We start from the raw sequence: 12,894 nt of genomic DNA on the forward strand, positions 1-12,894 counted from the left end.
TGAACTAAATTCTACATAAACATGCATATTTAGAATTGTTTAAAATTGACGCTTTTATAAGCAAGCTGGTATTGTTCACAGCTCATGAATATCCAACTATTTTTCTTTAATATATTTATTGATATATAGCGGATCCCTGGTCTAGCAGTAACACACTGATCCCAGGGGTTGAAGATTACATCCCAAGGTTAACACTCACTTAACAACTCGTCATTCGCATGAGACGTAGGACCAATGTGCAGCTTACAAGGCGCTTCACGAAGTGGAGTAAACACACCTTGTCATTTCCTGTATCTCGCACTATCGCAAGTAACCAAATGTTAAAGTTTTCTTAGGTCAATCACCGTAAGGAAAAAGCCATTAACGAATACTGTTCAGGATGGGTAATTCCCAATGGACTCGATTTAAATGTTCACACACCGTCGACGACATCAATGCAATCTAAGGCTAGATCAGTTTTTTAGTCGATAATCGATAGCACGTTAAACTCTGCCTGGGTAACGATGTAAACATACAGTCAATGGGTAGGCTGTCAAAGCAGGGATTGAAAGTGACTTTTTTCGTTCTTCAGGAACATTTCTACTGCCAATTTAAGGTACGTGTTTAATTAATTGATTTTCTGTTAATACCACATTAATAAGTAAAATGAATATTATGTAATTATTCAAAAACATATGGAGAATTGAATTCTGAAACTTTATGTACCATGTATTATAAATATATCAAGAGCGCTATGCACTCGGTTAAAAATATACCTGAATTATGCGTTTTTGATAGGCTAACATGTATCGAAATATTTTTATTTAGTCAAGTTTTGAAGTTGTAAATATAAATACATATGTATCTTAAGGGATTTAAAAAATGAGTCAAATGACCCATATTCAGACATTTTTCAGACATTTTGACGTGTCAAACCTAATATTGCAGGGTGACTTTTTAGCACGGCATATTTAGTTATTTGGTGTTAAGTTAAAAGAAGATGTTGCTTCAAATGTACACATATTTTGTTTAAACTTAGAAGAGGACAGACGTAGGATATCGAATACCAAACATTCAACTCATTACTCTTGTCATTGCAGAGAATAAGATTTTTAAAATTAATTACTATAAAATTCCCTATAAACCATGTGCCTCCAGGGCCATATTTAGTTTAAAACCCAAGGAAATGATTTGAATATTTTTTTGGAAAACTATGTACACTTGACGTGAATCCATGTGATACACATGGGTCCTTTGTTAATGATTACCATTTTCATAGTATGATCACATCATTTGCACAACTTATAACAAACATAACATATAATATGTCTGGGGGTCTTAGCCTATCCTATTGGTACTCTTTTAATTTTGGGTCATCTGAAAAGCAATCAACGTAAAATGTCTTTCGCGTAAATATTGATTTCTTTAATTGTGGTTTATATTTTTCAAACGTACTATAACACTTTTTGCGAAATGTGAGTGTTAAGACATACATATGACAGACTTTATATTTCATTACCACTGTTAATAACTCATTTAAAAAGACGGTAAGCCTATTCAGTCAGTAATTTCGCAATGCCTATTATATCAATAGGCATTGCGAAATTACTGACTGAATATGCCAACCTTACATGTAATTTGATCCTAGTTTAATTATGTGGCTTTTTTAATGGATGTTTCAAAACATTAAGTAAAAGTAATTTAACGGGTTTCAGTTTAAATTGCCTGTCACGACAATTGCACACAGAGTTATAGAAGGCAGTTATTTAAAAAATATTCAACGTTAATAATTACATTATAATTCGTATAACCCGATCTAGCCATTCTGAAATATCATATTGTTATCTGTACAAGTTGAGTGTAGATTATTAGCATATGTGGATACCAAAGCAAATGATTTTTGATCGAGAGCAGCATTTGACAAAAATGAATTCCATTGAGAAAACAATTTCATTATTTAATTATTTAAAGCGTTTTGAGTTGTATATAGATTTCCAATATTTTACTTGGGCCATACAAAATGTGATGTTTGTTTGTACCGCTTATCTTTGTCAAATAATACTGATTATAATAATAATAATATCAACATAAAGGATCAAAGTAACTTAACCAAGATTGTGCAAATACTTAACTAAAGAGAAATACTTTTATAAAGCTCTTATTGTGCTTATCCCTTATAAATTTTGATGGCATTGACATTATGGAATTTAGATTAGATAAGCAACGTCCGTTGTAGTTTATTTAATCGATCGATGGTATTTTAATACACAAGTGTGATGTAAATAAGTAGCATAGCTGGATCATTACCATAGCACAAGTGATGTGTATTATTGATATTAACTCGCTGATGAGGATTTTGATAGGTCAAAGTTATGCAAAGAAGAAAATTCGCTTCGGTAAAAAAACAACCAATTTCAAATTATTAGCGCAAACATGCTGGAATCTGCATCTTTGGTAATATTTGGACCGCACTTAAAATTTAGGGTTAAGTTGTTTATTAGTTTATCTTAAAGATATATGGCAAAGCTGAGTTACTATAATTCAACAATTTAAACAAGTATAACTGTTTAAGGTTATTGGTACTGTATTTATTTTTTCTTAATTGTTTCAAATCGTTAAATGTCACAAATATGGCACATATATAAGACATAATATTGCCAAAATTTTCGTAACCTGACCTTGAAGGTATTAACCGTAATTAGAGCGCGACAAGCGATCATATTACGATTGTCAATTTGTATATTTAGTAATTAAATAAAATCCACCAAATGTTATACAGGGGGTGGAATGTATGCAACTAACTTGCGTGGCGTAAGTGAGAAAAATAGTAACTGTTGTTCAAAATGGCGTTTAGCGAATGATTTTTGAGTGTTTTCGTCGGGATTTTTGAAAGGTTGGTACATTTACCATACTTATTCGACGTGATACTTACGAGCAGGATGATCTACTGATATCCAGTTAACCCCGGTAAAAATCCTGTTGATTCAATATCAATATTTAAAAAGTTATTGAAGACTTAGTGCGCAAGTGCCTCGTTGTTTACAATTGTCACGGTTCATTGTATGTGCATTTTGAGACTGTATATAAGGTTTTCTCCGCAGTTTTCATGGACAGGTGGACTCAAGAACCATCATAGTATACCTTGCATGCGAACCCGGATGCTTCTAACACGCAATCACAATATATGCATCAAAACTTGAAAAGTAATCCCCATTTCCATAAATGTTGAGCACAGTAACCCCACTTTCTGTAACTGGTATTTATGCAAATGTCACAAAGATATGGACCTGACACACAATTGTGGACAGACGTACAGACCGACAGAAGTTGTAAAAATTATAGGCCTCCCTTCGGGAGAATAACAAAACAGCATTTAAATTTAATTGCAGTTTTTGGATTTCTCTTTATGCTACAAACACTAATGTTTCAGAAACCATGAGTTTGACGTAAGGACTCCGCGCAAAAGAAAGGAGGGAACAATCAGCAACCTCGGTGGAATTCCGAAAGGCGCTCAGTTCATTCGGGAACACTACAACGTTAATTAAGCAAAACGACTACATTCTTTAAGACTTGGCATTACATCTAATGATTTAAACGAACTCAAGAAAGAAAACGAACAAGGCCCTATTATAATACATGATTTAACGTGACTTTTACATTAAAATGGGATTCATATTGACAATGTTTTTTTCGTTTTAATCACAAACTAATGAAACGATGTAAGCAAAGAATAAGTTATGCAACAGAGATCATTTCATGTTAGCAGTATTCGAACATCAAATTATGAAATTATTTCAAAATATGATTTTTTACACATTTTTTCTGAATTGTGAACATTTTATATAACCGTACTAAATGTATAAATCATTGTCTTGGAAAATAGTGATATATGTATTTGTTACAGTACTTTCAAATGTCATTTAATGAATATTAATGTTAAATAGTATTTTGTGTTAGTTGATGCACAGGGTGCTAAGATCAAGTAATTTTATAACAGGACAACTATACGTATTGCATACAAATGGCAACATTGTTCAATATCGTTTTGCGAGTATCAGATTGGGTATTGTACTGGTTAAAAATCATGAACAATCCCGGATGTAAACCTGAAGCCTACCAATTTATATTTTATTCTTGAAATTGAAAAAAATGTGTATCACGCTGAAACGAGTAAGGACATGTATGTGTTATACATTACAATTTCAGTGTCATGGCAATATGAGCTAATAAAAAGCAAAAGTATTGGTTTTTGCTTATTAAGAAAGTATATTGTATTCCGTATATGGTTATATCTATGAATACACTTTAGATGTCCAAGATGTCTGAATATTGATCAGAACGAGATTTTAAGTAACTAATACATGTGCTTGTATGGCACTGTAAAAGTTGTTTTACCCGTTTTGCGGCTTTGTGTTTTACATGAATGTATGAATCTATATAATATGCAACACATTAGCTGTTCCATAATCATAATACATAATACAATGTACTAGATTTATTGTTACGTTTATTAATAATTTATAATGATTCAAAATGAATTTAAATTATTGTAAATTGACTAGAAACATGTACACACACACGGTGTTACTATTTAAGAAGGAAAAACAACAATAAAACATAAAAGCACATCACTTTTTGCACTGAGAATCACCTCGGTTTTGGGGGATAATTATCGCAAGAAAATGTAAGTACACTCGGAATCAATGCCAACTTTAAACGATTTAAAAATTATATTACTTTATTATGGTTTATGTTACTTTTATGAAACTTAACTAACACTTATAATACGTCCCGATTTGAACGGGCAAATAAAAACTGTGAGTAGAATTTCCAAGATTTCTCAAAATAACAAACTTTTTAAAAAAAACTCACTCTTGCGCTTCTTCACGGCTGGTTCTCCAACTTAGTCGATTGAATCTGAGTCACTAGAATCTGCTTTATCTGTTTGATCAAACAATAAAAAATTATTTCTAGTATGTGCACGTGAAGTACAAAGGGCTAACTAGTCAAATGCTTATGCAAGATGTTCATGATACGGTCACCACATTCTTAATTTCAAATAAATCAAGCAATCTGTGAAACCATTCATACCAATAATGTTGTCAGTTGTTTGGGTTAAGGAGAGGTCAAGACCTCCCTGCATTTTCATACAGTGCCAACAACTGGCCAAAAGAATTAACTAGAATAAAGAATATTTGGGTTTTCCCCAGCCAATCAGGGGGCACAAACAAACTTTAACAGTTACGCTTCACCATGTTGCATTAATTGATGGTAAGTATATATCAAGTTGAACACATCTCTTTTATGAACGAGTATACATCTTGAAGCTATAACGGTAAAGGTTTGTTTGTACCTGATGATAAGCTAGGTTAAACTTACATTTGCCAAGTTCCAGATTACTGTTATTCTACTTTTACTTCCACCACCACCCCATTAATACGTGTTATGCTTACCATTTTTGTAATCAGGATTTTGGTCAGAATCATCGAAATGGTACAGATCTTTTGGCTGATTTTCTGAATGCATAGTCTTATCGAACTGAAAATGAAAGTGCAAGGAAATATATAAAATTAGTTTACACAAAAGATACATCCATTGACATATAAATAATGGCTATTGTATTGATTTTCTTTGTAAAGATGAACTATTGGTATGAAGTTTGGATGAATTTTCTTAAAACTCGAGCTATAATTAAAGATGAATAAATACACACACACACTGCCTTGTTGGAGTTATCTAGCCATGATTTGATATGAGTAGTGAACAATGCCATTATAATGGGACACCGCAGTATTGTCTTGTCTGTCTGGATTTTACTGTTTTCAACAGTATTTTAGTCATATCACAGTTGTCAGTTAACGTTGTCCCACACGAATCCTGGGAGTTAACCAGAAACATGTGCACATACACGTCACAAACTGATAGCTGCCCTACTTAATTCAGGGGTAGGGGGCGAAAAGAATTAGAAATCATTTCAAATCACCATGTGTGTATGTGGCCGGACCGGGAATCGAACGATGACCCCCTTGGTCTCCTGACTAGTAGTCTGGAACATTACCAACTAAACTATCTGAGTCAGCTGGGACACCACAGAATGGGACGCGATGTGACAAGCATGATATCTCAATAACCCCTTTGAGCATGTTAATATATGCTAGATAAATATTCAATGAGAAAATTTAAAACAGAGGTAATTTAAAACTTTTTGGCAAGAAGGATCTATGTTTCAAAATACAACACTCCAGGGCTGGTATATTTGGAATGTTCTCTGACAGATATAATCGAAGAAAATTATTAACACACCTTAATTTTGTTTGAGGAATATCCGTGTTATGTGTGTGCTTTTGGCTTATTTGTGGTTAAATCTAAAACATATTTCTTACATTGTAGTTAGTTTTTTTATCGTGTGAGCATAATTTGATGAATTTAAGTTTTAATAAAAAATTTATTCCAAAATTTTCAGCTAAGAGAATTTTAATTTTAGATTTCTCTTAGAAGATTCTAGATGACCGACCCAGGTCTATTATCATCCAGTTGTTATAGTTATTGGGCAGATAAAATACAAGCATCCCTTGAATTATAACTTTTTGCTTTAACCATAGGTGTATGCCATGGGATGCACTGTTTGCAGACGACTTGTATTTTGCGAGAACGCGTATGTCTTTCAGTACAGGGGACCGTTTCATCAATCATCGCATGACAAATTTAGAATATGATACATAATTCAAAGAGCCATTATCACTGAATGCCATAGTGTCATATTATTTATCTTAAGTAAATGTATTCATTTAATTGTTCTCTCAACCATGGTCTAAATTTTAGTGCATATTTCTCCGCAGCCTGTATATTTTCGGGTATCAAAATTTAATCGTAAATTAAGATTGTAATAAAATCATTAATGAAATGGCCCCCAGGATATTAATTCAAAGATCACCTGGTTATTTCGTGAAGTCCGTGGCATAAGCCCCATTTATAACATAATTCAGCACCTGAAGTACAACAAAAACCACACATTGCACATCAGCGATATACAAATACATAGGTAACAATTAGACATGTATTTCAAACCCTTTGTTTAGAATTTTATAAGATCTAAACTTATAACTGCATTATTTCTAAATGAGCGTTGTGGCAGACATTATATCACACAAAAACTTTCAAAATAAAAGAGCGTCATATCTAAACCTCACATTTACTTTCATTAATGCAAAAACACTTCAATTGGTCACTGCGACCTTGATATTTGAGCAAACTATATGATTCATGCATGCAATATGTCTACTTGTGATGATAATCCTTTAAACAATCTTTGGTTTAGTATTTGCAGTTTTCATGTTTGACATCGAACATAGCCAAACAAATATAGACAATTAAAGGTCACCAAAGGAAGACTTACCGGGTAAAAAACCGCATCAGATTCTGCTCTAGAGTCTGAAACCGGTATAAAGCCATGCTGAAAATGTAACAAATTATCATAAGCTTAAGTATATTGGTATTTTAAAAATAAGCACCGACATTAGCCTTTAAACTACAGCTATCACATACATGATTCAATTAACTGCACATGGATTTGAAGATTGTATTGACCAATATTAAGAAACTCACCTCTACAACAGTAAGAAACAAGGGATGCTAATACTTTACTGCTAATAACTTACACTATTTTCAAATGCTAAATTTTTTAGCGTTTGCCAACCAACCTTGATAGTAATTATATGCGCAATTTTGCACTTTGTGACTGCGTTATGTATAAATCAATAGCTTATCTACACAATAATCTAAGCCATGACCGAGAGGAAATGACATCATAGTTGAATAAATTAAGAAACCTATTAATTTTGACATTCATGACTTTCTATTATGGTCTTTGGTAAAAGGTATTTTCTGAATTTCAAATCAAAGTGCATTTAAAAGTGAATTGAAAAATCCAAAATTGATCCCTTGTGAGTTTTTGCTATTGTTTTACTACTGTTATGTAATCATTGTAACTAGTTAGATCTAACACCAGGATGTCATGACAAAGCTTAGTGATGAAATGATAAAACATGGACATTTTACGAAAACCAGGTTTTCAAATGAAGGAAACAATATATTAGTAACAGTGAATTTGATCTAGTGGAACCAAAAGTAATCCAAACCCTTAATCTTCTTATAATCTTCTTATAAGCTACCTATTATTCCTAACTAAAGCTAATGAGCAAATATCTTTCATTTTCTGTTTCAATAACCGTTACCTTGATCCCAGTGATCCCAAAAGGGATCCCTACAGTATCTTACTAATTTTATAGACCAACCAAGTTTTGGTTTGAATACCTTATTCCTAAGTGCAGTTAACACACCATTATGTTACACATGTGCACAATATACCATATTACAAATCAAGGAACATAATTTTGCCAAAATTGATCGATATGTAACATGAAGTTTCTACTGGGTTCATATCCCGGAGCCACAACACACTGCATCACTACTGTTGACACTTATAATGGAATACCGATATAATAAATGGGGTAAATAAAGATACAGATATAAATTCAATATAATGCATTTGCATAAACAAAATTGCAGGATTTGAAGCACTATCATTGTTCTCCTTAGACAACTTCATTAACTCCTGAGCAATATAACAAAACAAATAAGAGAAAATTTAAAAGTGGATCAAGTGGGTTTATTTCCTCGTATTCATTTGCATAAAATGACAGTAGATGATAAACTCACATCGATATTTGAGCAACTGAACAAAAATTATCAAAATATTAGTGAAATTTGTTTTGTTTACAATTTCAACCCGGCCACTGGCGCCATTTTGACCTTCGGTATACCTGTTGTTTGTTTCAATGTAATACATCATATTATCCTCACTTTCTGAGAAAATTGTATCTTCCATACTTTTATAAACACTTCACTTTATGAACGCACACTAAAAAATTGAATAATTGCTCTTTTATATCTTTAAAACAGGATTTTAATTTTTGTTCTCCGTTTACACGTCTACACGGACCAGTGGTGACCCGTAGCCATATGTTAAATACACGTATAATTATCTCACATGTTTTATTTACACGTGGCGCATTATATTGACAAGTATTTTAACAGAATCATAGAGACTGGCAACATTTTCCATTACATTGAATAGATAGATTAATTATGTAGTTTATAATTAATTAATACTAAGTTCTTAATAAAAGACAAACTTATGTACGAATGAAATGCCTTATAAAGGCAATTTAAGATGATTTATGTTAAGATGATATTCTTTGAAAATATAAGTACACAATCAGCCAAAAAGTTACTTCTCAGGCCCCATCACATTTCTTTTGTCTTTGTCGTTAGAAGTTCAATAAGTGAATGTATGCAGTGAAAATACAGATCTTTAAACCAGGCTTTCACGTGTGTCACACGAACAATTTATGCATTAAGAGCTTGCGTCACCGTTTAAAGTTAAGTTGCGTTACTGCTTTCGTGAGCCATGTGATTACATTTCATAGCTATAAATGTTTTAATTTTAACTATTAAAAAACACTTAATACAAATCGTGCTTCCGTCACATTTGTATTGTAACAACGGCTCCTGAACCGCTGGTCAGATGTAAACGGAACTTCACTGGAACGTAGCTTGGCTGCAACCCTTTCAAAGTTGTAAAAATCGTTCCGATACATAGCATATGAAGTTCACGTAAAAATTCATTTGACAAATGAAAACTTGAAAAATCGTATTTTCTAAAACACATAGGGTCGAGGGTTTATTATGCGGCGTGTACCATCGTGTAGCGGTCATGCTTTAAATTCATGCCCCTGAGGTTTAAACTTGCCACACCCCAGTCGCCTAATGGTTTATGTAGACATTTAAAGTAAATAACTTAAAAAACATATCTGCAACCTAGGGTAATATTTGGTATGTTATCGTATTGTGGTCATATTGTGATCCTCTACAAAAGTTGTTTAAAAAATACCCATAGGGCCTAAGTTGATAAAAACTACGTCCTGCCCTAGACATTACTTTTTTTGTATTTGCATGAATGCAACGATCTACAAAACGAATCTATGTTTGAAATATGACTCGAATTCACACCACACACTGCAACACAGAATATACAAAATAACATGTTTTTTGGCAAAACATATTTCCAGTTATCCACTATTTAAAATTAATAAGTATGCATTGCAAATATTAAATGTATTATATATTTGTCGTGATTGTGTAACAATGTTTGGAAACTATTTGATAATTATAATTCAATAAGGCAATTGCAAATTTGATACAATGTATAATTACTTCTTGCAACTAATTTTTTAACAAATTTAGCCGCGTTCAAAATGACCCCTGCAAAATTCAGTTTGACTTCCCTTAACTCTTTACCACTCAGATACGGTATTTTGACGCATTTGTAGTCACTTACAAAGTTTAATGTAATTATAAACCTTTAAGATTAAGGTTCTAAAGGCTTCATTTCCAACCCTAAGATACTGATGAGCATCAAACTGCATAAAACCTAAACAGACCGCGAGTAACTCGCAGGCCGTTCTGATTTTATGCTGTTTGCACATAGCCATTTTCATTTTGCTTCTGAATGGGAAAGGTGTTATTTCAGATCAGGGGTCAATTGACTCCTGATTAAAGTATCAAATGAAATTTCTTACGTTGACGAAAGTTTTTTGTGTGTGCTTTATTTACAAATTATGTGATACTCTGTGGAATTTGTGTCACACGTTCGGACCACTTTCAAAACGTTAATCTGTAACAGGTTCCCGTTATAGCCAAGTTACTATGGTTACACTTATAAGAGATGAATGAAACAATATAACCCGTTGCGACACAAACAAGCAGTCATTCGCCACAAAGGACTCCAAATAATCGAACACAGTATTAATTGTATTGACTCGAATGCATTCCACAAGAAAAGAAAATAGAACTAGCTGTCCCAACTCCCAAATTAGCAACGCCTCCTCCATTAAACTCAACCAGACACACATTACCATATTTAGAGAGCGAGCCCAGTATACATCTACAGAGTCCGAACTCGCCGAATGACTTTACTTACAGAGATCTTTATTCGTGAAAAAATGAGTCTTAGGCCACAATCGACCAGCGTAGCTCTAGCCTACAAAATTGCTCAGTCTGGGAAGGAGCTACCCTGTCGCCGATGAGACCATGACAACATGCGTGACTCAATTGCGGAAAGCGAAGCTCCGTATTTTGGAGCTACACTGACGTTGGCTAAAAAATATCTTAACACATAACGCTAACCAACAAAATAGCAAATTCTTGAAATCAATTTGAAATATCATATTGTCTTGGGGATATCATTAAACGCAGATTCCTGATTTTTACGAGATGAAATAGAAATTTATTAATTTAAGCGGAGACAATCTTCTTTCTTCAATTCGACCCGATAAAATCCTGACAAAAAATTCAACCTCCTAACATCAATATGACCCAATTATACTACTATTTCGCGTCACGTATGTGTATTTAAAACACATCCTTGATAAAATCGACCCCTGGTAAGTCTTTATTTTATCTCAATTTCATTCATGTCACTGAAATCAATCTTAAAATAGGAACATCATAATACTAGCTCTATTTAAATACTCCTCATTGGCACAGTACTTGATTTACTCCTTCGATCATTAAAGTTGATACAATTATTTGAAGATAGACGACATAAGAAACACCAGATTTCAAACCAAATTATATGGTCAAATTATAACGTTTGAAATCTATATACATGTACTGCACGCAAACTTTTCAAACTCTCAACAACTAAATATCCCTCCAAACTGCATTCATTTACGTCAAATGGTCCCCCTTAACTATTGACTTGTTTGGTTATACCAATAGGATATTTAATAGTTCTTGTGATAGAGTTATTCCCATTACAGCCGGCATTATTAATTAATGATCAGCGTAATGTATTTTCCAATAACGGCCTTATAGAACTCTTTGTTCATTTGTCGTGTCAGGCAATTGAAATTCAAACCGCTTGAATTGCTGTGAATATAGGGTTTACGGTAAAAAACATTCCTGCAAGGTCCCAACATTAATTTAATAGGATCAAATAACAGTAATATGATCGATTTCAGTTTGCAATTTTAAAATTCCACTTACATATAAAAAACATGATCTTCAAGCAGTTATCCAGAAGCATTAACTGTTTAGTTTAAATATTGTTCATATTTAAACAAAAATATAAATATTGTCCTGGGATTGTCATTAAACGCAGATTCATGATTTTTACGCGATTTAATAGAAATCGATTTATTTGAAAGGAGACAATTTTCTTACTTCAACTTCAAATCCTGACAAAAAGTCAAAATCATAAAATCAATATGACCCAGTTATGCTGCTATTTGGGATCACATCTGTGTATTTAAAACACACCATGTATGAAATTGACACCTGTGAGGTCTTTATTTCATCTGAATTTCATTCATGTCACTGAAATCTATCTTTAAATAGGAAACCAATAATATTAGATGGGTGATAAGTTGGTTCCCTTTTCCTTATTCCTTATTCACGCGTAATATATTTGTTATAGGGTTTGAAAGAACAATAATGCAACAATTTCTGAAGTAAATTAAAACAAAATAACTCGAACACATTTACTTTATGTATTACTTTACATATTCATGTTTCTTCTTCGCGCTTGCATAGGATCTGTTTTAACCAAACCGATATTTTCTAATTGGAAAACTAATTTCACATCAACAAAACCTAAAGTATATACTATTATTTTACATGCATATGATATAAAAAAAACAATCTTGTACATTTAAACATGTTTGTTTTTATTTATATTCCAGTTCCTTATTCGAGGCTAAATAAGGAAAAAAAAACAGTTCCGTATTCCTTATTCCAGCCGAATAAGGAACTGGCATTTTCTTACTTAAACATCAATGAAATTGATCCAAAATT

The 12,894-nt window shown here is 32.7% G+C and overlaps 1 protein-coding gene across 4 annotated transcripts in view; it reads left to right on the plus strand.

Moving 5' to 3' along the window:
* Nucleotides 1-439: 439 nt before the first annotated feature.
* LOC127871976 (uncharacterized) overlaps nt 440-12,894 on the plus strand; it is a 28,184-nt gene continuing 15,729 nt past the window's right edge. For all 4 annotated transcript variants that reach the window (XM_052415298.1, XM_052415299.1, XM_052415300.1 and 1 more), the window contains exon 1: nt 440-595. The gene's annotated coding sequence lies outside the window, so the exon portion shown is untranslated. The remainder of the gene's footprint in view (nt 596-12,894) is intronic.

This window comes from Dreissena polymorpha, chromosome 3, assembly GCF_020536995.1.
Source record: "Dreissena polymorpha isolate Duluth1 chromosome 3, UMN_Dpol_1.0, whole genome shotgun sequence".
In the NCBI taxonomy this organism is placed as follows: Eukaryota; Metazoa; Mollusca; class Bivalvia; order Myida; family Dreissenidae; genus Dreissena; species Dreissena polymorpha.